The following is a 24619-nucleotide window of genomic DNA, read 5'->3' on the forward strand; positions in this document are numbered from 1 at the left end:
ATTCTGCAGTGATAACTCCAAGTCAGAGCAAAGGGACTATTCTAAGTTTGTGTTAGCAAAATGGTTACTTTGAGAAACTGAATTTGAATAGATTGCTTTGTCAGGGGACAGTAAAGAAAATCAAGTAGTTACATGTGTATTTTTGTGTAATATACATGCATATTTATGTATGCATTTACCGGGTGTACATATGTATAAGAGTGCATATGTAAATACATACGTGCAAATGCATTTATAAGCCACTATATATCTAAGCAGACACTTTGCTACCCTTCATTATAAATAAATAATAACAAATTATATTCACAGGCTTAGATATGGGTAAAAAGCAATTCTCTATTGTGAAAAGGGCTGCTCCTTCATACAGATCAATAATCATTGTTGGTGGTAGACAATGAACACTTCCACCTGACTTCCAGAAGCAACCATTTCTAGAACCTGATATTCAAAATATTCCATGGTGACCTCAAGGGAAAATTTCCCATTTTTGAGCACAGAATGTCAGACACAGGGAAATCCTTCCGCTAGTACTCTTTCCTAGCCATCCACATCTCTGTGACTTTACCAGTAATAATTATAATTATTTAAAAAACTAATATTTGCATAGAATTTACAAAGTTTTCTCTGATGCATCTTGCTTGATCCTCACATCTCTCTAAGGCAAGTATTATCATTGGTCTCATTTCATAAGCGACCAAACTGAGGCTCAGGGAGTAGCAGGACTTTGCTCAAGCTTGTCTAGTTAGCAAGTAGCAAAGATGGGGTTCAAACCCAAGTATTCTGACTCCAGGGTTGTGCTTTTTCCTATGGGCTGGGAAGGTCTTCAGGGCTTTGCTCCCTAAGCCATTAATCCATTGCAGCTTGCCATTCACCAGCTGCTAGGACAGCCTGCTGTCTTCCATTATCCAGAGGCCTGTGGTCTCCCCAGGGAATTGGTGATGTTGGGCATAATTTTAGTCCTGGAAGTCTGGCTGTGTTCCAGAACCTCTTTATTAGGATCATGCTGTGTCATTTAAAGTTCAAAGAGGCTTGTAAGCAATGCTTAAAAAATGGCTCAACAATGGTCCATGAGTCCATGGTGAGTTCAACCTGGCCCTGATGGCTTGGACTGACAGTTTACTGCCTGCCCAGGGCAACATCATTTTACTTGGTTTCTTCCACACTGCATCTCCCTTCTATCTCATCCTACACTACCTACAGCACTTCAGCTTCCATCCCTACATCTTCACTGCTTCCTGTACCTTAGTCCCTACCTGGTCAGCTGAACATTCTCCTTTCTGAGGTCCAGCTTGTGCCCCTCGTCCAATCTCCCTCCCTCCTGTTACTGTAGGACACGACTTCCAATGGCTTATTTATTTCTATTTTTTTACACAATATAAAATGAAAGTCATATCTATCTCCTGGCTTGATAAAGACTAAACTTGTCATTCAACAAACATCTACTAAGCAGTTAGAATGGGTAACACTCTGTGCAGCATAACGCATAAGTCACAGACTCGACCCCCAACCAGGTCTTCTCTGATGAGAAAGAGGATCAGGTCTTCACTATTCCAAAAACTCTTTCCCAGAACTGGAAGTTCTCCCAGCTCCCACTCCATCTTTATTTTTGCTTCCATGTAAATCATATTGTCTCTATTTCTTACTCCCTGGCTCCTTATAATCCAGCTTACACTCTCCTGAAATACTTTTGAAATTGCAAAAAAGTCCACAATATGATTTCATAATACAAAATCTAATGGTCTCTTTCAATTTTCCTTTGCCTTGACTTCTCTGCAAGGATTAATTCTCTTGACCACGTTTCCTTTCCCCAAGCTCTAACCTCCATCAGTTTCTCTGATGTCCTGTCAGAGTCTTCCTTTTTCTGACCATGCCTGTTTGCTTCCCTGCACATAAATGTGGGCAGTCCTCATAGTTCTATTTCCAACCACCTCTTCCTCAGTACATAGATTAAATGTACATGATTAAATGCTACCACTTTAATCTTATAAATCTGGATACCAAATCTTTAACCCAATTAGAACATTCTGATCAGAAATTTAGCCCTGCATTTCCAAACCCATGGATACTAACAGCCACACGTCCATCTGGAACTTCAAACCAAATTTTTCAAGCTCTTTTTCTGACTTCTCCATTTTGACCAATGGCATCAACATCCTTTGTTACAGTAAAGGGGCCTATGCTGCCTCCTACTACTTCCTCTTATCGCCCAAATGAATCATTAGTGAGGTCAATTCTTCTTTTACAACATTGCTCACATGCCTCTCCTCCTTTATTTATAGCTAACCCCATAAATGAGCTGAACTGCACTTGCGTCACATCACTTTGTCTCCAGTCTCTAAACACCATCAATTACTTACAGATAATATTCTGAAGGTATCATTGTGCCCGTCATATACTGTCCTATTAACAACTTTTATTTCTACTGCCTGTGACAATAATATTTAACATTTCCATGGCTGTATGCAGCCTTTTTATTTGGATCTTGGATTTAAATCCCAGATCTAACACTTCCTAGCTATGTGACCTTGGGGAAGTTACTTAATCTTCCTGTGGCCTGGTTTCTTCGCCTGTAAAATATACATATAATTTGTTAATCAACTGATAAAGGGAAGAAAGAAAGAAAAGGAGGAAAGAAGGAAAGACAGAGGGAGGAAAGAAAAGAGAGAGAAGGAGAAAGAGTAATTGAACTGATTAAAGATTAATTAATGGCTAAGGTACAACTTAAGTTTGTTTAGTTGTACATGGCGCTATCAGACTAACTTAAACCTTCTTCCTTCAATCCAATGTGGTATAGAGGGAAACACATTAGAGAAACCAGTGTTCAATCCCTGAATATTCTGAAATTACTGGAAAGTAATTTAACTTCACTAGGTCACAGTTTTCTCCTGGTACATATGAATAACAATACCTACTTTACATGGTTGCTTTAAGAATTAGGAAGAGAAATATGTTGTATCTTTGGTAGCGCCCTACTTATAAGATTGTTCTTCAGAGTGGTTAGAGAGGCAGCAGCCAAAATATGGCCATTTCTGACCTTGCAAATACTTTTAGCCTATTGAGTTAATAGTGTTTCATAGGATCAAAAGCTGTTTGCAATACTTGTCACCTTTAAAAAAAAAAAAAAAAAAAAAGTCCGGGCACAGTGGCTCATACCTGTAATCCCAGCACTTTGGGAGGCCGAGGCAGGCAGATCACGAGGTCAGGAGATCGAGATCATCCTGGCTAACACAGTGAAACCCTGTCTCTACTAAAAATACAAAAAGAAATTAGCCAGGCATGGTGACAGGCGCCTGTAGTCCCAGCTACTTGGGAGGCTGAGGCAGGACAATGGCTTGAACCTGGGAGGCAGAGCTTGCAGTGAGCCAAGATTGTGCCACTGCACTCCAGCCTGGGCGACAGAGTGAGACTCCGTCTCAAAAAAAAAAAAAAAAAAAAAAAAAAAAAAAAACCCATCCCATTTCTCTTATTTCATCTTAATGTATAGCTATATAAAATAAGTTGCACATCATTAAACCTATCACACAACACAGCTTTTTAAAGAGAGGCTGTCTGAATAGAAGGAGGTAAATTGAATTCCAAAGACCTACATCTTTGTCTTAGTTCTGTCACTAACGGGAAGTGTTGTCACTTCATTTATCTAGGATTGCGTATTAAAACCGTAACAGGAAGAAGAGGAATTTTATAACGTCTAAGGTTTTCTTCAGCTTGAAAATCCTATGAGGTCCAACTTAGAAGCAGCTCTATGATCACACAAACTTCTAAAGAACTTCTCAGACCATCAGAACATCACCATCAGAAGCCAAGCCCTACGATGAATTCAGTGGACATAAAGGGCTGATGAGGATGATAGAGAAGACTTGGTTTTCTGAATCTGCTCCCAGTATCTAGTATCACTTGTGCACTGCACCCCAAAACCACTTGAAAATCTAAGTTTAGAATTCCACTATAATGCCTTTATTCAGTTATGAAATCTGTTTAATTCCAGGATGAACGAAACACAGTTCACCCAATCCCACTCCATCATTCCCTTTTCTCTGAAATGCAGTCAGACAGACTTGTATGTCCGAACACTTCCTCTGTCATTAATGAGCACTGGGCAAATATGCAGCAAATCATGTAACTACTCCGGTCCAAAATCTCCTTGCAACAAGGTTATAAGGATTAAATGAGGCTACTTATGCAAAGTTTTTTTTTTTTTTTTTTTTTTTTTTTTTTTTTTTTTTTTTTTTTTTTTTAGTATGCGCTCTCCTCTGCCTCCCTCCCTTCCCTTCTCCTCCTCTCTCTCTCCCCCCCTCCCTTTTTTCTTTTTAGTAACTTTCCCTTCTCTCTCCTCTTCCCCCCCTCCCTCTTTACCTCCCCGCCCCCAAGTTTTTACTTAGTAAATGGCCTGAATAGAGTAAGTGCTCAATAAACGGCAATGATTATTTTCATCATTAGACGTAGGGTGTGTCTATATGAAGTGACTAGATTGACAGTTTTGAGTGAAACAACTGAAGGAAATAGTGACAAGTGTCGGCAAGCCATAAGAAAAAGAGTTTGAAACTGAGATCAGCTCAGATGGCTTCCCAACTGCAGACAATTATGTTTCTGACTGTAAATCAATCACTTTGTGGGTATAAAGGCATGCCAACAGAATATATCATCTCAGCAGTCCCACTCAGCTGTAACATCTATCAGTATACAATTTTAAGGCACACGTTTCCACATAATTCACTCATGTTTTTACATTTCCACAGAAGTAGAAATAATTGTGTCTCTGAACAGACTGGACTCCTCACAAGTTGTTTAAACCAAATAAATATCTTAAAGTTGGCCGCATCCTTAGCGGGGCGAGGTGGCACATGCCTGTAATCCCAGCTACTCAGGAAGCTGAGGCAGGAGAATCCCTTGAACCTGGGAGGCAGAGGTTGCAGTGAGCCGAGATCGTGCCATTGCACTCCAGATTCGGCAACAAGTGCAAAACTCCATCTCAAGTAAATAAATAAATAAATAAATAAATAAATAAATAAAGTTGACCACATCTTGTTACTTCCAGTATCAAGCTTCTAATCAAGAAAATAGAGCAACTTAAGAAAAAAACAAGCTCACAGACTTTGCCATTTAGCTGGTAATGGCAGCCAGCAAAATCAGGTAGAACAAATAAAAAGACAAACTTAACAACGTATGTTTGTAATATGATGTATTTTCTCATAAAGAAATCAATGTTCTCTAAATCGCCCATCTCCTTTTCTCACATACCTGTCTTAGTTAATAAGAGAATATGTACGGAGTATTGTATATATAAATGTAGTTCATGCCCTAACAGCTTATATTTCTCTTCATCTTTCTCTCATGGCCTGATATATATTCTCTCATTTTCCAGCTCCTTGAGCTACATTTTTCCTTATTATATTTTAATTGACTTTTTCATATTAAATTTTGCTTGAAAGGATGATTTGAGTTCAAAAGCGCCAAAGTTGTCATACCTTTTGAGCAAAGCCTTATGTCATATTTAATTTGATCCAAACTTGGATAGCAAACACTGGTGTTCCTCTTTATTTTTTTCATCTCAACGCAATAAAATATAATAAAGGCATAGCTAAAAATAATAAAGAATAAATCGTTTCTGCCATTCAAACACCCAGCTTTCACCTTGACTTTGATGCTCAGAAAACTCTATCATTTTTCAATGTTTGCTTGTTTTCTGAGAATCAAATCGTTAAGGCCATATGCTCTCTCCCAGCTCAGTATTCTCATTACCATTTCAAGTGTGCTTAAAATCAATTGAAAGTCAACACACCCCATAACAAGGCACAACTAGCATGTTCTCATCTGTGCCAGATGCACAGTAACTGCTCACCTGTGAAAAATCTGAATTCTCCCAGGTACCATCATGATAGGCAAAGAGAATTTAAATAATGAAAATGTTTTTTAAAAAAAGTCTTTAGCAAGATGATAGGTTCAATTACTTTAGAATCTCTACCTCTGAAATTATTTTATCTATTTGTACACTGGACAATTCCAGAAAATAAATTCCCACATTAAAATCCTCTTTCCACATTTAAAAAACAACAACAACAACAACAACAACAACAAAGCCTGTCTTACGTTAGTGTCTAATCTCTGGTTTGGTCCATGATTGTAAAAGGCGTAACATGACAAATAGCTAACAAATGTGCTGGAGCTCCTCAGAAAGGAAAACAGAGCGGCATGAAAAGTGTATGTCCAGTTGTTTCAATATTTACAGAAATGCCTGATTCTATTTAAGATTCTTGTGAAGATGAGTATTGGTGGTAATTTAATGGACCACACCTAAATCCGCGAGGACAGTTTCTATGTCAGTCTCCAGATCTGGAAGAGAAGATAACGTGTGAAAACAAACAACGGCAAAGGTTCAGGGGCGCCTGTTTCCTGGCCCCTGGGTGAGATGCTGCCTCCTTGCCCTATGCAGGGAGTCATTGTTTGTTTTTTGGGCATCAGTATTTTAAAAGGCTCTTCCTGGACAGTCAAAAAATGAACTGTAATTTCCTGAGAGATGCAGCCACAGCCCGTCTGAATCGGAATGAAAACCAGTCCAATCCCAATTGCAGAAATCTCAAAGACCTCCAAACCTGCCCCAGGGGACTTGTACAGCTCAACTTCAAGCAACAGACAAAGAAATCCGATCACTTCTTGCCCGCCAACTGAACCCTTCCAAATCTTCTTCACAGAACCAAGAAAATATATATGTGAAGTCAAGAAAACATTGCAAACCAGAAATGGCCTAGTTTTCCCACTGGGTCTGTTACTTGATGTTGAGAACTTATTCCCCTATAGAAATAGCTATGGGTTTTACCTCCAGGTCCTTCTGTATCAGGGCTTCAAAGAAAATTTTGAATATTAATTCTATCGATGCCCTTTGAACATGGTAGGCAGTTACACCTTAGATAAAAGCAGGACATTAATTCCTAAGCCCTTTTCATATAGACTTCAATGGGTTCTTTCTTCCACATTTTCAAAAGGAATCCATGATTTCTCTAGGTTTGTGCATATACCCATACATAACAAACAAGCACCCATATATACTTGAAATGTATGAAAATCAGTTACTGAGCACCTTCTCAATGCCAAGCACCTTGTTGGGCATTTTTTTTTTAACATCTTACTGCTAATTGTCACAAAATTCTTGTAGGTCATTGTTTCTAGCCCATTTGTGAAATTTATCTTAAAACTAAAGTTAAGTAAATTCATTTGCTTAAATTTACACAGACTGTAAACATCAGCACTTGATCCTAGGATTATATGACTCCTAAAGCCAGGGTCTTTCTAACTTATAAAACACATCTCTTATTAGTTAATGACTTTAGGGATTATGGAAGTATAGTTGGCACTAGAACAACATGGGTTTGAACCATGCAGGTCTACTTATATGTGGATTTCTTTGAATAAAAGTAGCATCAAGTGTACCCGCCTCTCCTGCTTCCCCTTCACCCTTCATCTCTTCCACTTCTGCCACCCTGAGACAGCAAGACCAACCCCTCCTCTTCCTCCTCCCCCTCAGCCTATTAATGTGAAGACGATGAGGATAAAGAACTTTATCATGATCCATTTCCACTTAATACATTTACTTAAGTAAATGTATTTTCCTTACAATTTCCTTAATAACATTTTCTTTTCTCTAGTTTATTGTAAGAATACTGTCAATAATACATATAAAATACAAAGTATGTGTTAATCGACTATGTTATCGGTGAGGCTTCCACTCAACAATAGGCTATTAGTAGTTAAATCCTGGGGGAGTCAAAAGGTAAAGGCAGATTTTTTCAACTGTGCAGAGGGTCCGTGTTCCTAACTCCAGCATTTTTCAAGAGTCAACTCCATTAAGTAAACTTTAGTTTTTATGAGGATTATAGGAAAATTGAATAGGAGACGGGTTTAGATTCAAAAGTACCAAAACATGTGTTTCTCAACTGCAAATGAGTGAGATTAAAACAACTCCAAAGACCCTCATTCTTTCAGAGCTCAGGGAGAAAGTTCTCAACTGTTTATTGAGCACCTACTGGGGTAAGAGAGATTGAGAGTTTGTGGTGGAGGGCCAAGGTTTAAATAGTCATGGTCAAGCTAAGCTGCACCTAGGGTATGTGAGTTGAGACTTACAGGCATGAGGGAGCGGCACACTCTGGGAGGAGCTATTCGATGAAGTTTCACTCACTCACACAAAACCAAACTCAAAGACATGTGCACACACATTCCACACACATCACAAATCCCCAGGCCTTCCCAGCCATACTGATCAAGGCCTACACAATGTTTTCCTCCTGTCCCCTAACTGAGAGTGTTTAATATTTAAGCAATAACAGTTAAATATTATATGCTTAGTGTATGTTTAATATTATTAAATAATACTTATTTTAATGAATTTAAAAACAAATTATTAACAAATACTTGGGCCTGAATATTCTAAATAAGTAGACAAATGATGGGATCCACAATATGTAAGGTGACTAGGAATTTTAAATACATATATATATATATATATATATAATTTTTTATTTTTTTGAGACAGAGTCTCACTCTGTCACCTAGACTGCAGTGCAATGGCATGATCTCAGCTCACTGCAACCTCTGCCTCCTGGATTCAAGGGATTCTCCTGCCTCAGCCTCTGGAGTAGCTGGGATTACAGGCATGTACCACCATGCCTGGCTAATTTTTATATTTTTAGTAGAGATGGCGTTTCACCATGTTGGCCAGGCTAGTCTCAAGCTCCTGACCTCAAGTGATCTGCCTGCCTTGGCCTCCCAGAGTTCTGGAATTACACAAAAACATAATTTTTAAATATCAGATGCTAAGTATCTTTAATGCTCAGAGCTAGTTATAAAATTGTTTCAATTAAAGGGGAAAAAATGCCCAGGTAACTAAGAATCACATGAACAATGCTAAATAGACAAAAGAAACAGTAGAAGGTTGGCAATGATGTAAAGAGTCAAGAATTTGTAAAACATTATTCATTGGCTCTGAGGTAGACTATAAATACCCAACAATGCCTTGGTTCTTATCCTCAGAAAGTACATGACATTCAAAACCCTACTGGCACTCAGAGATTTGGGCTCAACACATTTTCAGTCTTACCGAATCAACAGAGCTTCAATCATATATAAGGAAGAGTCGTATGAAAGGTATGAAAAGCTCTAAATTAACCCTACTGGCCCTGCAGCCAGAAGGTGAGGTCTGAGAAAAAGAGTTTGAACATTACGTGCAAGAGATAGTGGTTAATTTCATGGAATTTCAAAAGTCACACAGAACTGGACACATAGACATTGTAGGAAAATTTGAAAATCTTAGGAAAAGCCTAAAATTAACCATTTGAAAGCAACCCATGCTTCAAAAAAAATTAAAAGTTAATCTAGGAAAATTATATAAACATCTAGCAAAATGTCTGTTTCCTGTCCTCTTTTGTAGTTAACCTAAATGTTCTTAAAAAAACAGTATAACCTGGTGGCAATTACTTAGCCTAAGAAGAAAAAGAAATGTTACCCATATCCAAATGTGAATTGAGATTAGTGTACAGTAGATGAAGATATCTTTTCTGCATTTCCAATCCACTGATTTGAAACTATTACTTGAAAATATTGTGTTAAACATGTATGTAATTTGAACACATTAAAGAATGACTACAAAGAAAGCCCCGTGCACATGGAGCCAACAATGTAGAATGTTCTCCAGCTCTGAATATTCCATTATACTCTGCATGGTATCCTGTATGAACACGTACAGAATTCATGTGGTTCCAGGTTTTCTTTTTTTTTTTTCTTTTTTTTTTTGAGATGGAGTTTCCCTCTTGTCACCCAGGCTGGAGTGCAGTGGGACGATCTCGGCTCGCTGCAACCTTCGCCTCCTGGGTTCAGGTGATTCTCCTGCCTCAGCCTCCTGAGTAGCTGGGATTATAGGTGCCCAACCTGATGCCCGACTAATTTTTTGCATTTTTAGTAGAGATAGGGTTTCACCATTTTGGCCAGGGTGGTCTCAAACTCCTGACCTCAGGTGATCTGCTCACCTCGGCCTCCCAAAGTGCTGGGATTACAGCCGTTGAGCCACTGCACCCGGCTGATTCCAGATTTTCACCTGGCAAGTAATGGTGATACTTCTTTGCACATTCCAGACCCCATTTGTTGTTAGAGCTGACGTATATTTATCACCAAACAGGATGGTCTACCAGTTCTAGCTACCTGATAAAAAAAAAGAAAGGAGAGTGGAGGTTCCCATTTACCATGTGTCCCACAATTTGCAGCCCAATTGCTGCCAGATAAGGAGAGGAACCAGGATGTGGTTTTTGGGATGTAATGAGCAGAAGAAAGGGGGAGCTACCACCTTCTTTCCCTGGGGACATTTTCTTTTTTTTATATTTTCTATCATCACAAGAAAACCATGTTTATCCTATCACTTAAAAAAAAAATCTTATAAAATAGTTTTTTGTTTTCTTCCTGTCACATCTGTTTTAACTACCTACTGCAGGCAGGGTAAAATCAGCAACTATGTAAAAAAGTATTTAATGTGACACTTTTAAAGTCAATTTGTAATTTACTTTGTTAATTTCAACTTCATGGAGTTATTCATTTCTTGACTGTTTATGTGTTTAAAACAATGACATAAATGCATATTAAAATTATATAGCATTCTATATAAGCATAATGCCTCTTTATTCCCCACATCCATAAGAGTCAGGGCTTAGCTCATGAAATATTTATTAAGCAATAAAAATGCTATGTATTCACCAGACAAAACACCACATTTCACTCAATAAATCAAGAGCAGTTAAGAAGAAACATTTAGTTGCCTACTGCTCTAGATACATGGAGATTTGTTATATTCTCAGCTGTTTCATGTACTAATTGGCAAAAGCAATTTGATGGCTATTTTGCAGGGTTGAGGTGATGCGATTCCCAGTCACCTAAGGATTCACCTGTTACATTTCAAGTGCTTAATTACAACCTGCTCTGTAACTTCCTCAAGCAAGACGCAGGGCTGTGGTGTGTCCCCTGCCTGTGCATCTTCAGAACTTCAGAGGCCAAATCTTTTTTTCCATTGTCGAATTTCTAATTGGGAAAAGGCATTCCCACAAGACAATGTACTTCAAACATATCTATACTGGAAAAGGGCAAGATGTGTCCTCAGCTTCTATGAAATGAGTGGATGATACCAACATCCAGTCACTACTGATGCGTGTTTTCATTCAGTTTTTCTACAATGGTTTTGTATTTACCCAATCCTCAGTGACTCCAGGCTTGAGAAAGGGCCTATCCCTGAGAAAATGGCTTGGAAAGGGGTTGTGTTACTACCTCCTGGCTTTCTTCTTACTGTATTTTAAATGCTGATGGCTGATAAATGAACTATTTCATCTCCAAAATTAATTCCAATGAACAATGCTTTCTTTTTCCAAAAATTATATTTGCTTTTCAATGAATTGGATGTCTTGGAATTCCTTTCAAAGAGTTTTGCAGTTACTATCATGCTACCCTCCAAAGTCAAAAGTAAAAGGTATTACAGTAGAAGATGGTGTTTGCTTTCCCAAAAAAGATAAAGAAGAAATACAAATGATTTAGTGACTCACTCAAGGCCACACAGAAATTCAGAGGAAATAGTGATTAGAAGTCTGACTCAGTGAACATGTAACTACTGCATATCCCAAGCACACAATTAGGAAAGAGAGGTGAGCAATTTAAAAAATGCTATGGCTCAAGCCTGTAATCCCAGCACTTCAGGAGGCTGAGGTAGGTGGATCACCTGAGGTCAGGAGTTTGAGGCCAGCCTGACCAATATGGTGAAACCCCATCTCTACTAAAAACACAAAAATTAGCCGGGCATGGTGGGTGCCTGTAGTCCCAGCTACTCGGGAGGCTGAGACAGAGAATTGCTTGAACCGGGGAGGCAGAGGTTGCAGTGAGCCAAGACCACACCACCGCACTCCAGCCTGGACAAAAGAGCAAGACTCTGTCTCAAAAAAATGAAATAAAAATAAAAATAAAATAAAATAAAAAATCCTAACTCTGTCTCTTCTCCATATGCATGATACTGTGGAAATGCTACTGCCTTCACAATACGTGGATCTCTATACAAGATTTAATTTACTATATCCACAAAGAGAAAAGGAAGTATTCATCAATGCACTTCACCTATCATTGAGATGAAAAAGCAGACATTAGTGATTTGCTTTTCAAGTTCTAAACTGTTATGCTCAGATGAAAAAACAGAAGGGACAAGAAGACAAGTATTGTACAGCACATGGGTTAAGAGGAAGGAAATTCATCTAGGGCATTCCCAGGCTCTGTCACATGGCTAGCAAAGTCATTCTAATGGGGGCAGTTTTGCCTCACTGCCCCCATCCCAAGGAAATTTGGCAATGTTGGAGACATTTTTGATAGTCTTGACTGGGGATGCTGCTGACATTTGGTGGGTAGAGACCATGAATGCTGCAAAATCCCATACGATGCACAGCTCAGCATCCTACAACAAAGAGCTCAAAAGGTCTATACTGTTAGTTTAAAAAAAAAAAAAAAAAAAAAAACCTGAGCAAAAACAACAAAACTGGAGGAATCACATTACCCTCAAATTATACTACACAGCTATAGTAACCAAAACAGCATGGTACTGGCATAAAAACTGACACACAGACCAATGGAACAGAATAGAGAATCCGCACACCTACAGTGCGTCCACTTTCCACAAAAGTGCCAAGAACATATGCTGGGGAAAAGACAGTCTCTTCAATAAATGGTACCGGGAAAACTTGATATCCATACGCAGAAGAGTGAAAATAGACCTGTATCCCTTGCCATATACAAAAATCAAATCAAAATCTATCAAAGACTTAAATCTAAGACCTCAAAGAATTAAACTACTACAAGAAAACCTAGGAGAAAATCTCCAGGACATTCGTATGGGCAAAAATTTCTTGATCAATACCCCACAAGCACAGGCAGCCAAAGCAAAAATGGACAAATGGGATCACAAGTTAAAAAGCTTCTTCACAGCAAAGAAAACAATCCACAAGGTGAAGAGACATACCCACAGAATGGGAGAAAATATTTGCAAACTATCTATCTGACCAGGGCTTAATAACAAGAAGATATAAAGAGATCAAGCGACTATAGGAAAAAAGCTAATAATCAATCAAAACATGGGCAAAAGATTTGGATAGACATTTCTCAAAAGAAGACACACAAATGGCAATCAGGCATATGAAAAGGTGCTCAACACCACTGACTAATAAAGAAATGCAAATTAAAACTACATTGAGATATCATCACACTCCAGTTAAAATATCTTATATGCAGAAGAGAGGCAATAAAAAATGCTGGCAAGTATGCAGAGAAAAGGGAACCTTTGTACCCTGCTGGTGGGAATGTAGATTAGTATAACCACTATGGAGAACAGTTTGGAGGCTCCTCAAAATACTAAAAATTAAGCTACCATATAATCCAGCAATCACATTACTGGATATATACCCCAAAGAAAGAAAATGTTTGCCATTTGTATATCAAAGAGATATCTGCATCCCCATGTTTGTTGCAGCACTGTTCACAATAGCCAAGATTTGGAAAGAACCTAAGTGTCCATCAACAGATGAATGAATAAAGAAAATGGAGCACTATTCAGCCACAAAAAAGCATGAGATCCTATCATCCATCCAACATGAATGGAACTGGAGATCACTATGTTAAGTGAAATAAAGCAGGCACAGAAAGACAAACATCACATGTTCTCATTTGTTTGTGAAATCTAAAAATCAAAACAATTGAATTCATGGACATATAGAATAGAAAGATGGTTACCAGAGGCTGGAAGGGTAGTTGGGGACTGGGGTGGGGGAAAGGTGAGTATGGTTAACGGGTAGAAAAAAAAAAAAAAAGAATGAATAAGACCTATTTGACAGCACAACAGGGTGACTATGACGAATAATAACTTAATTGTACATTTTAAAGTAACTCAAAGAGTATAACTGTATTGTTTGTAACATAAAAGATAAATCCTTAAGAGGATGGATACCCCATTCTCATGATGTGGTTATTTAACATTGCATGCCTGTATCAAAACATCTCAGGTACCTCATAAATATATATGCCTACTATGTACCCAAAAAAAGTAAAAATTTAAAAAAAAAACTGAGCTAGTGATAGGACCTGGATCAAGTCATTTAATTTCTAGAAGACCAAGTCTTATTTGAGTAATACTATCATTAACACAGCATACCTACCTTGAAGGGTAGATGAGGGTACCACAAGAGACAATTCAAGCAAAGCCCTTCATCTAGTTACTGAAATGTGTATTGAATTGGAAGTATTTTTATTATTTTTAGTAATATTAGTGCTCGTCTGTCTTTCACTTAACAAGATATGAGGAGAAGAAAGAAACGATAAGAGGACACAAAAATACGCACTAATTTTAAGTGTATAATAGTATTAAGAAAATAAAACTCAGGACTCAAATAGTCACACTTGTTTCATTCTACAATATTTTTGTCTAATCCCATCATTATCAATAAGAAAGAAGCTCAAATACTACTCGGTAGGCTGAGGCAGGAGAATGGCATGAACTCGGGAAGCGGAGGTTGCAGTGAGCCGAGATTGCACCACTGCACTCCAGCCTGGGAGACAGAGTGAGACTCCATCTCAAAAACAAACAAACAAACAAACAAAAAGAAGCTGAAATAAAAGCAGTCCCCCAGAACATTTCCTCATCATTCACCATGCCAAAGTTCTAGACATCTTACTAACCAGGTGACGAGACAATACAGCATTGTGGCTAATATTTAATCATGAGAAATTTATGCTAAAAGAGGATGTTAAAAAATATTCTCGTCTTAATATCATCTTTGAAATACGAGCTCTTCTTCCAAGGGTGAGTTTTCATGTAAAGTCTTCAGGGTTTTGATTTTGTTCTTTTGAGCTGTCAACGGTGACCACATCTAAAGAGGCCGCTTGCATGTGTCTGCTGAACCTGCGGTAGGGTTTGAGGAATGGCAAAGTGTTCACTTAGAAAAAAAAAAAAATTCATGGTTAAGTCCTTTAATTTGTTGACATAGTTGGAACTTGAAGAGCAAGTTCCAGTTAAAATGACCTAGGAACTGAATATGTTTTTTCTGTTTTAGGTGGTGAGGAGGGCCAAACCACAAGATTATACATCAAATGCACAAACAAAACAAATCAGGAAAATCTCGGACAGCTGAAGTAGCTTTTGCATAGGAATTCTTTGGAGCTATTGGCACACTGGTGTTTGCTGTCGGTGCCAATTACAATGATCAAGATGAGTTCTGCTTTCTTTTTTTTTTTTTTTTTTCCATTCCTTAGCCAGCTACAAACTGGATGACAAAGCAGTTTCAAGGCTAAAACCTACTCATGCCCACTTCCTGAAATACTAAAAGAATGTAAGTGCTGGTGTGTGTATGTGTGTGTGTTTTCAAGTATCATTTTGAAAGCAAAGTAAAACAAAGCTTCGTCGTTTGATGGTAAAATGGGCAATTGCAATACGTTTGTCTTAGATAGAGCCAAGGGCTAAATATCAACTTAGATACTGGCTGTAGAAAGTAATATATAATTGTGTATAAAATAGCATATAATTTCCCTATGGCCAAGCAGGAGAATATATACTGGTCTATAAAGGAAAACCAGCTCCACCTAAGCTCAATGAAAACCAGCTTATCTTCCCACGTCAACCTTTTGGCTGTGAACTTCTTTCTTCTGACTTTGAGAAACAGCATGACCCCACTGTACAAATGACAGGATCACGACTAAACTGATTCCCTATCTGCCATGCCCATGAGAATTTGCCTGATTGGCGTTAAAATTTCAGTTGCTAAAACAAAAACCTAAACAAAGACCTTTTTTATTTCCTTTTTACTTTGAGATACGTTGTGTGTGTGTGTGTACGTATACATTTACTTCATATATCAAAATACCATATTTTCAATTCCTAAACTGTGTAAGAATTGGCACATAAATATGAGTGAGTTTTATCACGATTACAAAACATCAATTTTAAGTATTCTTTTTTAAGTGTTCATTTTATTATAGTAAGAACATTTAATATGCTGTCTACCATCTTAACAAATTAAGTGTTCAATGCAGTACTGTCAACTATAGGCACAATGTCGTACAGCAAATCTCTGGAACGTATTCATTTTCCATAACTGAAACTGTATGTTATTGATTGAGGATTGTTTCTTATATCAGTATTGTCAGTGCAGTAAGCAGAGCACATAAGAAAACTCAGGCTCCAGAGTGCCCTGGGATTGAAGCCTGACTCCAGTGTTTACTGCTGTGTGACTTACGGGCAAGTTACTTCACTAACCTCTCTGTGGCTTCTTTTCCTCTTCTGTAAAATGAAGATAAAATAATTACATATCATGGAGTTGTTAGAATTAATCATATTTATATTAATATGTAATATATACATATGTGTATGTATATATGTATTATATATACACTGACTATATAAAAATATAATAAATATACACTGACTATATAAAAATTGTATATAGCTTATATAACTGAAGTGTAATATATATTTTAATTAAATATACATTTCATTAAAATATATGCTTTTAATGAAATATATATACACATTTAACTAAAAATATATATACTTAATTAGAAGCATGTAGCACCAATATCAAAGAAGTAAATTATCAAAATATATTCTCTCATTATCATCTGGTGCATCATTACTCCCGCAGAACATCAAGAACAGAAAATTCAGCTGCTCATCTTTGGTTCCCCAGCTCTTCACCTAGACAGACCTCATGGCAGGTGCCGCAAGGGCTCTTGTAGCTTTATATCTCCTTTTACCAAATATCCTGTCATTTAGATTTAGTTAAATATGAGAAAAACAAGGTTCATCCATCTTCATTCTCAAAAAAATCATTTATTTTACAGTATCAACAACCCTAAATAATAAATAGAATACAAATAGAAATGCCCTCTATACACACGCACATGCATATAATACACACATGCACACACGATTCTTTCTGTGTGCTGAGATTACAATTAGTAGTAATTTTACCCTTTAACTTTGGATTTTCCAAATTATCAACAATAAACTTACCTTACATTAATAATCAAATAAAAAGGTTTACATTTTTTAAAATGAAGATAATTTTGGTATTATCAGTATAACTGAACACTGCTGGGCCCCGTCAAATGAGGAAGGCGGCCTGAACGCAGTGACAATATAAATACTGCCCTGAAAAATAATAGTCTCGGATGAACTAAACCTGCAAGAGATTTATAAGAGAAATAAAATATTTGAGCAAACCATCTTGCCCTTTCAACCCAGGGGGCAGATTCTCACTTCTGTCAAACCTGAAGATGGATGGCCACGAAAGGAAAAGGCTTATTGAGTGTTGACGACAGATGATTGGACACACATTAGGTCCCTTATTCCTACCTCCAACCTTGTAGGTAGTCATCAGGGCCACCATTTTACAAAGAGGGAAACTGGAGCTCAAGGTCACACAGCAGGTCAGGAGCAGCGTTAGAATTCCACCCCATTTCTTGGTGCCAAGTTAAATATCCTTTCCTCATGCCACAAAAGCCCTCGACTGCATCTGGTCTCTCCTTATCCTTCTTACATCTTTATCCATCATCTCTACCTTCCCCCCGCCCCGCCACCCTCCTCCCACCCCAACTCTATGCCTTTTGGATACGGCCCCATTTGCAATGAAAAGTAAGCAAGAGTACAAAAGCCTCATATAGCTCCCACACAGAAGGCCTGGCTAAGGTAGGGCCAGCGTTGCCTGAACCCACCAGTATTCTCGCAGATGTGCAGCTGCACACATGCACACCGCCTCTGCAAGGCTCATAAAGCAGCTTTCAGCACCACTTAGAACCCTGTGTCAGCCAGCATCTGCAGGGGCAGCCAGCAACTGCACAGGAAGTGATTCTCTGTTCAGCCCGGGCAGGACCTGCCCTGTTTGCAGAGGAGCAGGCATGGAGGCCCAGAGAAGGATGTCTGTCCTCTGTGGCTCTGGGGGGCATACTGTCATGTCCTGAAAGACACCAAGGGGAGAAAGAACTGCAGAATATCTAAGGAAAAACCTCAAAATCTGACTGTATTGAGCCACTCCATCTAGGCATTCAATACCTACTGCTTTACAGAAATACAGAATTAAGACGCAGCATAAGAAAGGCCATTCACAGCTTTGATTGGCCATCACATTTTTCTCTTTATACCTTTCGGCATTTTTTAATGTGATTTCTTTTGCTAATGATTTAAACAAAGAAATAAGTGCAATGTCCTGAGTCAATACTATGCAGCCATATGTGCACATCTCATTCAGAAAAGGCATTTTCTAGTCCTGTGCAAATATTAATCAACTTGTTCATTTTGCGAGGCAAGTAGCTAAGGAGCCCTAGTTCACCACTGCTTAAACAGAGAGGTTAAAACAATAGAGCAATTTAATTGTAGAGCTTTCCTGAGCCTGCAAACTCACTGGTGAGGAAGTGAGGCAGCCCATATTCTCTGAGGGATAAATAAATAAATCCTATTGCAAGAATAAAGACGGTCCACTGCAACTACAGAGGCAGATCAAAACACTAATGCCAATCCCTCCCTATTCTTTTTTTTTTTTAAGAAACAGTGTCTTGCTACATTGCCCAGGCTGGCTTCAAACTCCTGGGCTCAAGGGATCTTCCCAGCTCGGGCTCCCAAGTAGCTGGGATTACAGGTGCACCTTTGCATTCAGCCACCACCTATTCTTAAAACATCCATATATCCATTGTCAGATTCTGATTAGTTTAAGAAAAGTCCATTTTCTCTTCCTTCTGCCTGATTTTCAGGAGGCTCCTGCCTCTGCTCTTTCTAGGGCATGGCAATCAACATGCAGCACTCCACGTTATATAAAGTAAGTTGTATCTCCTTCCATGCACACTGCCTTGAGGGAATATTCTTTAAGCGGACCACGAGCTCTGATCCTGACTTTATCCTGTAGGAGTCCGGGGCTGTGCTAGGAGCGTCTCTCCACAGCATCTACTGCTTAATTCTGGAAGTACTTGGGGCTTAAGTAACTGTTGCCAAAATAGGAGCGTTCTGCTCCTAAAATTCATTGCTTTAATCAACATTTGAATTCTGTTCATGGGACAGAGTGCTCATCAGTTGCTCAATGGATTAACTCCTTGACAGCTACAACTAGGGGAAATCTGGCCACTTCAGCACACCAGCTGCAAGGCTTCTGAATGGGTTAAGAGTGTTTGTTGAATTTCTGATTTAACAAAATGAATGTACTTTACCTATTCTTTTCCATTACCTTTATTTCTCTAAGTATTACAACACAGTATACAAAATGAAGGTGGACATTATAAATAAATAAATCTCCCTTGTATTTCCTATTAGAAGCGCTGGGAGAGACAATTTAACCTTCAGAGTTGATCCCTGCCAATAATTTTCAGCATCCTATAAAGATTATCTTTCAATGATTTTCTGTAGACGGTTCCTAGAGCCCTAACCCTTCACAAGGACAATTTCATTTCTCACATGGGAATTTTCCCTAGGTTCTTTTCTTTCAGATGGCTTTCTATTTTAGATAAGGGCAGGCACAAGAGAGTGGAGAGGCAGCTTAGCTTTAACCTCCAGAGCTGTGAAATCAAACAATGAGGCAGAAAATTATAGAAATATATAGTAAAAACTATATATATATATATATATATATATATATATATATATCCAACATACACAGAATCTTATAAAATGAGACCCTTTTTGCTAGCCATTACTTAACAACTCTCAAAATTAGGTGCTGTCATCCTAAATTAATAATAAAAACAGCTAGACATGTAATCCATAAAGGCCTGTGTTAGTCCAAAAGATGGACTAATTATTATTCCCATTATACATATTATACTAACGATTATAATGGCAATAGTTATGGTTTACTCGGTGCCTAATTACGTACCAGGCACCTTATTTGAGATGTCTTCGTTTAATTCACACAGTAGGATTATAAGGTCGATGCTCCAGTTACTCCCGTTACACAGATGAAGAAACTGATCCCAGAGAGGATAAATAATGCACCCAAAATCTACGCTAATAAATGCTAGGATTTAAGCTCTGACTGGCCTAATTCTAGACTTCTTGACCACTTTGCTACAATGCCTCAAACAAACACTAGGTACAAATCACAATCAATTAGTAGTATTGAAAAAGACCTCTAAGAGTTATTGAACAAGTAATTTCTACCTCTTCCTTAGGGTCTCCATTCAAGCTTTCTGTAACTTTCATAGAGGTTCCTAAATTGAAACAAACCACAACTACACCCTGCATGCATATACAAACACATACATCATATAATCACAAGGTTGTATTTCATAAGTATCAAAATAATGCTCATATGGCTACTCGACAGAATTCTATCAACACTGCATTTGTTTTTGCCTTACCATCAATCTACAGGATCTAAGAGCAGGATCTACATATGGATTCAACCTCCTATATCACACAGATTGTAGAGTGTTAGTTAATATTATGTAAGTACCTCCCATTGTTAGTGGCACTGTTCCATGCCCCTCACTGTTTGGAAAGATAAAAGTTAATACCAAACTGCATCCATGTTTACAGACACAGCTGTCAATCATAGTCAGGATTTCATCCTTTCAAAGGCTAAATAAGACCCAAGTTGAAATGAAATGACATAGAATCACATGTGTCACACTTCCTAACTGGGGGTGGAAAGATCTTAAAAATAACACTACAAAATGATTCCAAACATTACACCAAGTTTTACTCAAATGAAACATGGGTCAAGAACTTTGGGGCACCAATCTCATAGCCCCATAAATAAGTACACATTTTCCCTGAATAAAAATAAATAATTTCATTATATAAAATCCATTTCTATAAATTTAAAATAATACTGTAAAACCAACTTTGTAAGAATGTATATAATGTTACTACTTTATAGAGATAATTTAATCTTTTATTCCAGAAGAAAATGGATGTCTCCATTCTGGAGTCAACTTCTAACATGAATATTCTTTTACTTGTGCTATGAAGGCCCATGAAGACTCAGGCTGTGAACCTAGGGGAAGGGAACAACCGCCATATTGCTCCAAGAAGTGGGAGATGCAGTAGTTTTCTAAACTGTTTGAACTAGGACTCAGTGGTACCATCAAACAATTATTTTCCTTTCTTTGACCACTAAATATAGAGGTCAGTCTTCTCTGGGGGTAAATGGTATCCTGTTATGAGCCACGTGAAGCCACGGGCTTGTCATTCAGAGCACTGCTTGCTCTGTTCTAAAATCTGGAAGACTCAAGGACTGCCTCTGCCCTCGACCATCTCCAAACAAATGGGAAGCTAATTTGCCTAAGCCTCATTTCCATTTTATTCATCCTCTGCCCAAATCTAGATCAGGATGTTTTAATACCATCCCACTGTGGGCGGTCGCGCAAATTTCAAGGGTATCCGTGGTCAACAATTAGAAGGCATGGGTTTCAGAGTTGAATTTATGTTAGAAATTAAAAGCCGAAATAAGAGAATGCCTGTTACAAGATAGAGAATAAGAAAAACAAAAAAGGCCAGCTAATATATAAAACATGAAAGAAACCTGAATCATCACTATGGACTTCTAATCTAATCTCTTCGGATTAGCCAGAATGCCACTATTTTTGGAATGCCTAGGATGTACACCAGGTACTTTACTTGCATTTCCACATTTATTCTTTAAAAGTACCTAGATAAATGAGGGCTTTCTTTTTTTACTCCTTGATATATAAGTAAAATCCCAGAGGAAAAAGAAAATCAAAAGGCAGGCATTTTTCTCAATCTGCTAAATAGCAGAAGCAAGATTGAAATACAGGAATGTCTGGCTCTCCACCCATTTCCTTTACTCACCAGCCCACATGACCTGGCTTCTGCTGACTGAGTGTTTTCTGATGATAGCTCGTCATATAGCAGGAATATGTCCTAATAAGTGTACACAAGAAACTTCAGCAATTCACTCCACTTTTGGGTGTTTTCTTCTCTTTGAACATTAAACAGACTAAGACAAACGGTTAACTTAACTTTAACGAAACTCTATTGAGGTTTATGAACCAGATTTTTAGGTATGTGTGAATATTATTTTCTAAAAATAAATTGGCTCGATGCCATCTTAAAGGTATTATAATAAAGGGGCATGCATGCACTCGCACATATATGAAAACAAACTTCTTTTGCAAATGTAATCCCATTAAAAAGGAAAAGCAAAATTACTTCTGAAAACTTCTGAAAATCCCATTAAAAGGGAGAAACAAAATTACTTCTGAAAAATGCAAAAATCTTGCAACACCAACAGTACCTTCCCTGGCTCATTAATTCTGGCCTAAATTTGCTACTGTCAGGCAAACCAGGCACACTGTCCAGCAGACACCCACCTGCTATTAGGCTGAATGTGCCTGGCATCTTGACATTCTATTGATTCCAATCCAAAGCTTATGTAAAAAAGGCAGCTCAGAGTCCAAAAGGAATTTCAGCCACAAATACTTTGGGAGAAATCCAAGCAACTAAAAACAGAAAGAAAGACAAGATGCAAATCTGAGTGACAAAACTGAGACAACCCAAGCCAGACTGGAGAATGTTCAAGGACAAATCTCCAAATGACCCAGGCATCAACCCCTTTGGATAACCACTTATTTAAAAAAAAAAAAATTCTAGTACCCTGTGCATGGAATGACCACCCCTGACCCAATCTAGAGTATTGGTGGATATATTCACAAAGAAGTATTCACTAGTATCCCAGTGGCATTGCTTTTAAAGAGAGCCCTGTCAGTTTTGCCCTGTAAGCCCTTATTACACATTCAGTAGAAACTTGCCATCTCATAAGTACAGTCTTGATAATGACAAAGAATTCAAATTATTAAGCAGTTAAAATGAACCAGAAACTATGTAAAGTGCTTAAGAATATCAGTCTTTGCATCTTCAAAACAACCCCATGGGCTAAGAATTTTATCTCTATTTTATAGATAAGGAAAATTGGGGTTCTGAGAGGCAAATTAATTTGCTCCAAGTGGCTGGAAAACCAGATACTAGAAAAGAGGGGACAACAGGATTCATTTATAAATTTTCTGACACTTTCCAGCCCTTCCCCACCCCTCCCAAATAACCTAAGCATAAATGAAATGGGTATATGTCCAATTTCCAAATCCTGGTACTCGTGGCTTTGGTGGCAGCTGCTTGTCACAGTCAACTCTGTATGAATAAGCTGGCTCCAGAGGGTTCTTTAAAGCCAGACCAATTCCCCCAGTCTTTATTTTAGCCAAGAGAAGACACACATTTCAAAATAAAAATAAATACATAAAAAGGAAGGAGAAGGAGAAACCCGTAATCCCAGTAAGCAGCATGGATTGCATCTGGTCCTGGTTCCCCCACTCCAGCCTCCCACTCTCACCAGCCCACTGCACAGCTCCCACTGACTTCAAAGGCAGCTCCCGGGGAAAGGAGAAATGAAAGTCCAACAGGGCCGGCAGAAAGGAGGACCTTATCCACAGGGGAGGGTGGGAGAGGAACAGAGATTCACTGCAGATGCCAGTGGCCTCAAAACAAGAATTCAAAGTGTTTTCCCAAAGCTGATTTCTATGAGGGCTGCTGGGGTGGATCAGAAGGTTGAGACTCCAACTGGGAGAGATGTGTTTCTGCTGCTCAAATATTTCCCAGGTTTGCAAGATATCTCCAGCCCTTGGAGTGCCTTGTGGTTTGAGGAGCAGGGATGGCCATCCAGGTCTCAATGAGACTCAATTAACTCCTCCCATGACAAGGCAGCTGTATTTCACCATCTAGTAGAGCTGCCTGTGATTTTTGTGTGTGTGTGCATTGATTCAATTTGAAGCAACACTCTTTCAGTGAAAGAATGCCCCCTGGGTTGAGGTACGTAAAGTAAATATGTGAAAAAATCACTAAGTTCCTTAAAAGAGGTTTATTATATCCCTCAACCCGTACCTCCCCACGATGCTACGATGACTATTTTCTTTGCCTATGTCAGGGTTGAAAGCTTTGTCCTGAAGTCAGGTCTGTCCTCCTTCCCTCTGCTCTGCCTCTGATTTATAAGCTGACTTCTCCGACACAGCACTTAGCCATCCGTCCTCGGTTTATCACCCATCGGTTACCACTGTTATTGCTGCCATTAGTATTCAAAATGATTATAGACTTATAAAGTTGTTCTCTTCTGATAATAATGTTTGCAATATGCTTTTACACTGCCTAGTTAATATAGTGAGCCTGTGATTTTTTGCTCTGGCACAAATCACACAAAACTGTTGCAGGAGAATATTGAGCAGATTTCTAAGTGTCTACATGGAGAACTAGGGGCTAAAACACAGGTGCCAATATATATATACATAAAATATATATAAATATATATGTATTTTAAACAACAAGCTGGGTGTCCTTTTGTGCATAGGTAACAACAAAAAGGTGGCAGTGGATGCAACATTAGAAACACTGGGCCCTTTCCCGCTCAACTCAGTTTGACACAATCTCCAGAGACAGTGATAGCCATTTCCTGAATAAAGCCCAAAGTCTGCTCATGACCTTCTCGCGCAAGTCCTATTGACAATTAAAAAGCTAAAAAAGTAAATCGGGCCCTAGTGCGGTAGCTCACACCTGTAATCCCAGTGCCTTGGGAGACCAAGGCCA

At 38.4% G+C, this 24619-nt stretch overlaps 1 protein-coding gene across 4 annotated transcripts in view; it reads right to left on the minus strand.

The window, feature by feature from the left end:
* The window catches only part of FLRT2 (fibronectin leucine rich transmembrane protein 2), a 99313-nt gene that overhangs the window by 26421 nt on the left and 48273 nt on the right, over positions 1–24619 (minus strand). Inside the window, exons 1-2 of one of the 4 annotated variants that reach the window (XM_030802443.1) lie at positions 22363–22572; positions 21842–21913 (exon numbers count right to left, since the gene is read on the minus strand). The exons of the other annotated variants lie outside the window; for them this stretch is intronic. The gene's annotated coding sequence lies outside the window, so the exon portion shown is untranslated. Of the gene's footprint in view, positions 1–21841; positions 21914–22362; positions 22573–24619 lie in introns of those variants that run through there. 4 annotated transcript variants of the gene reach the window in all.

This window comes from Nomascus leucogenys, chromosome 22a, assembly GCF_006542625.1.
Source record: "Nomascus leucogenys isolate Asia chromosome 22a, Asia_NLE_v1, whole genome shotgun sequence".
NCBI lineage: Eukaryota > Metazoa > Chordata > Mammalia > Primates > Hylobatidae > Nomascus > Nomascus leucogenys.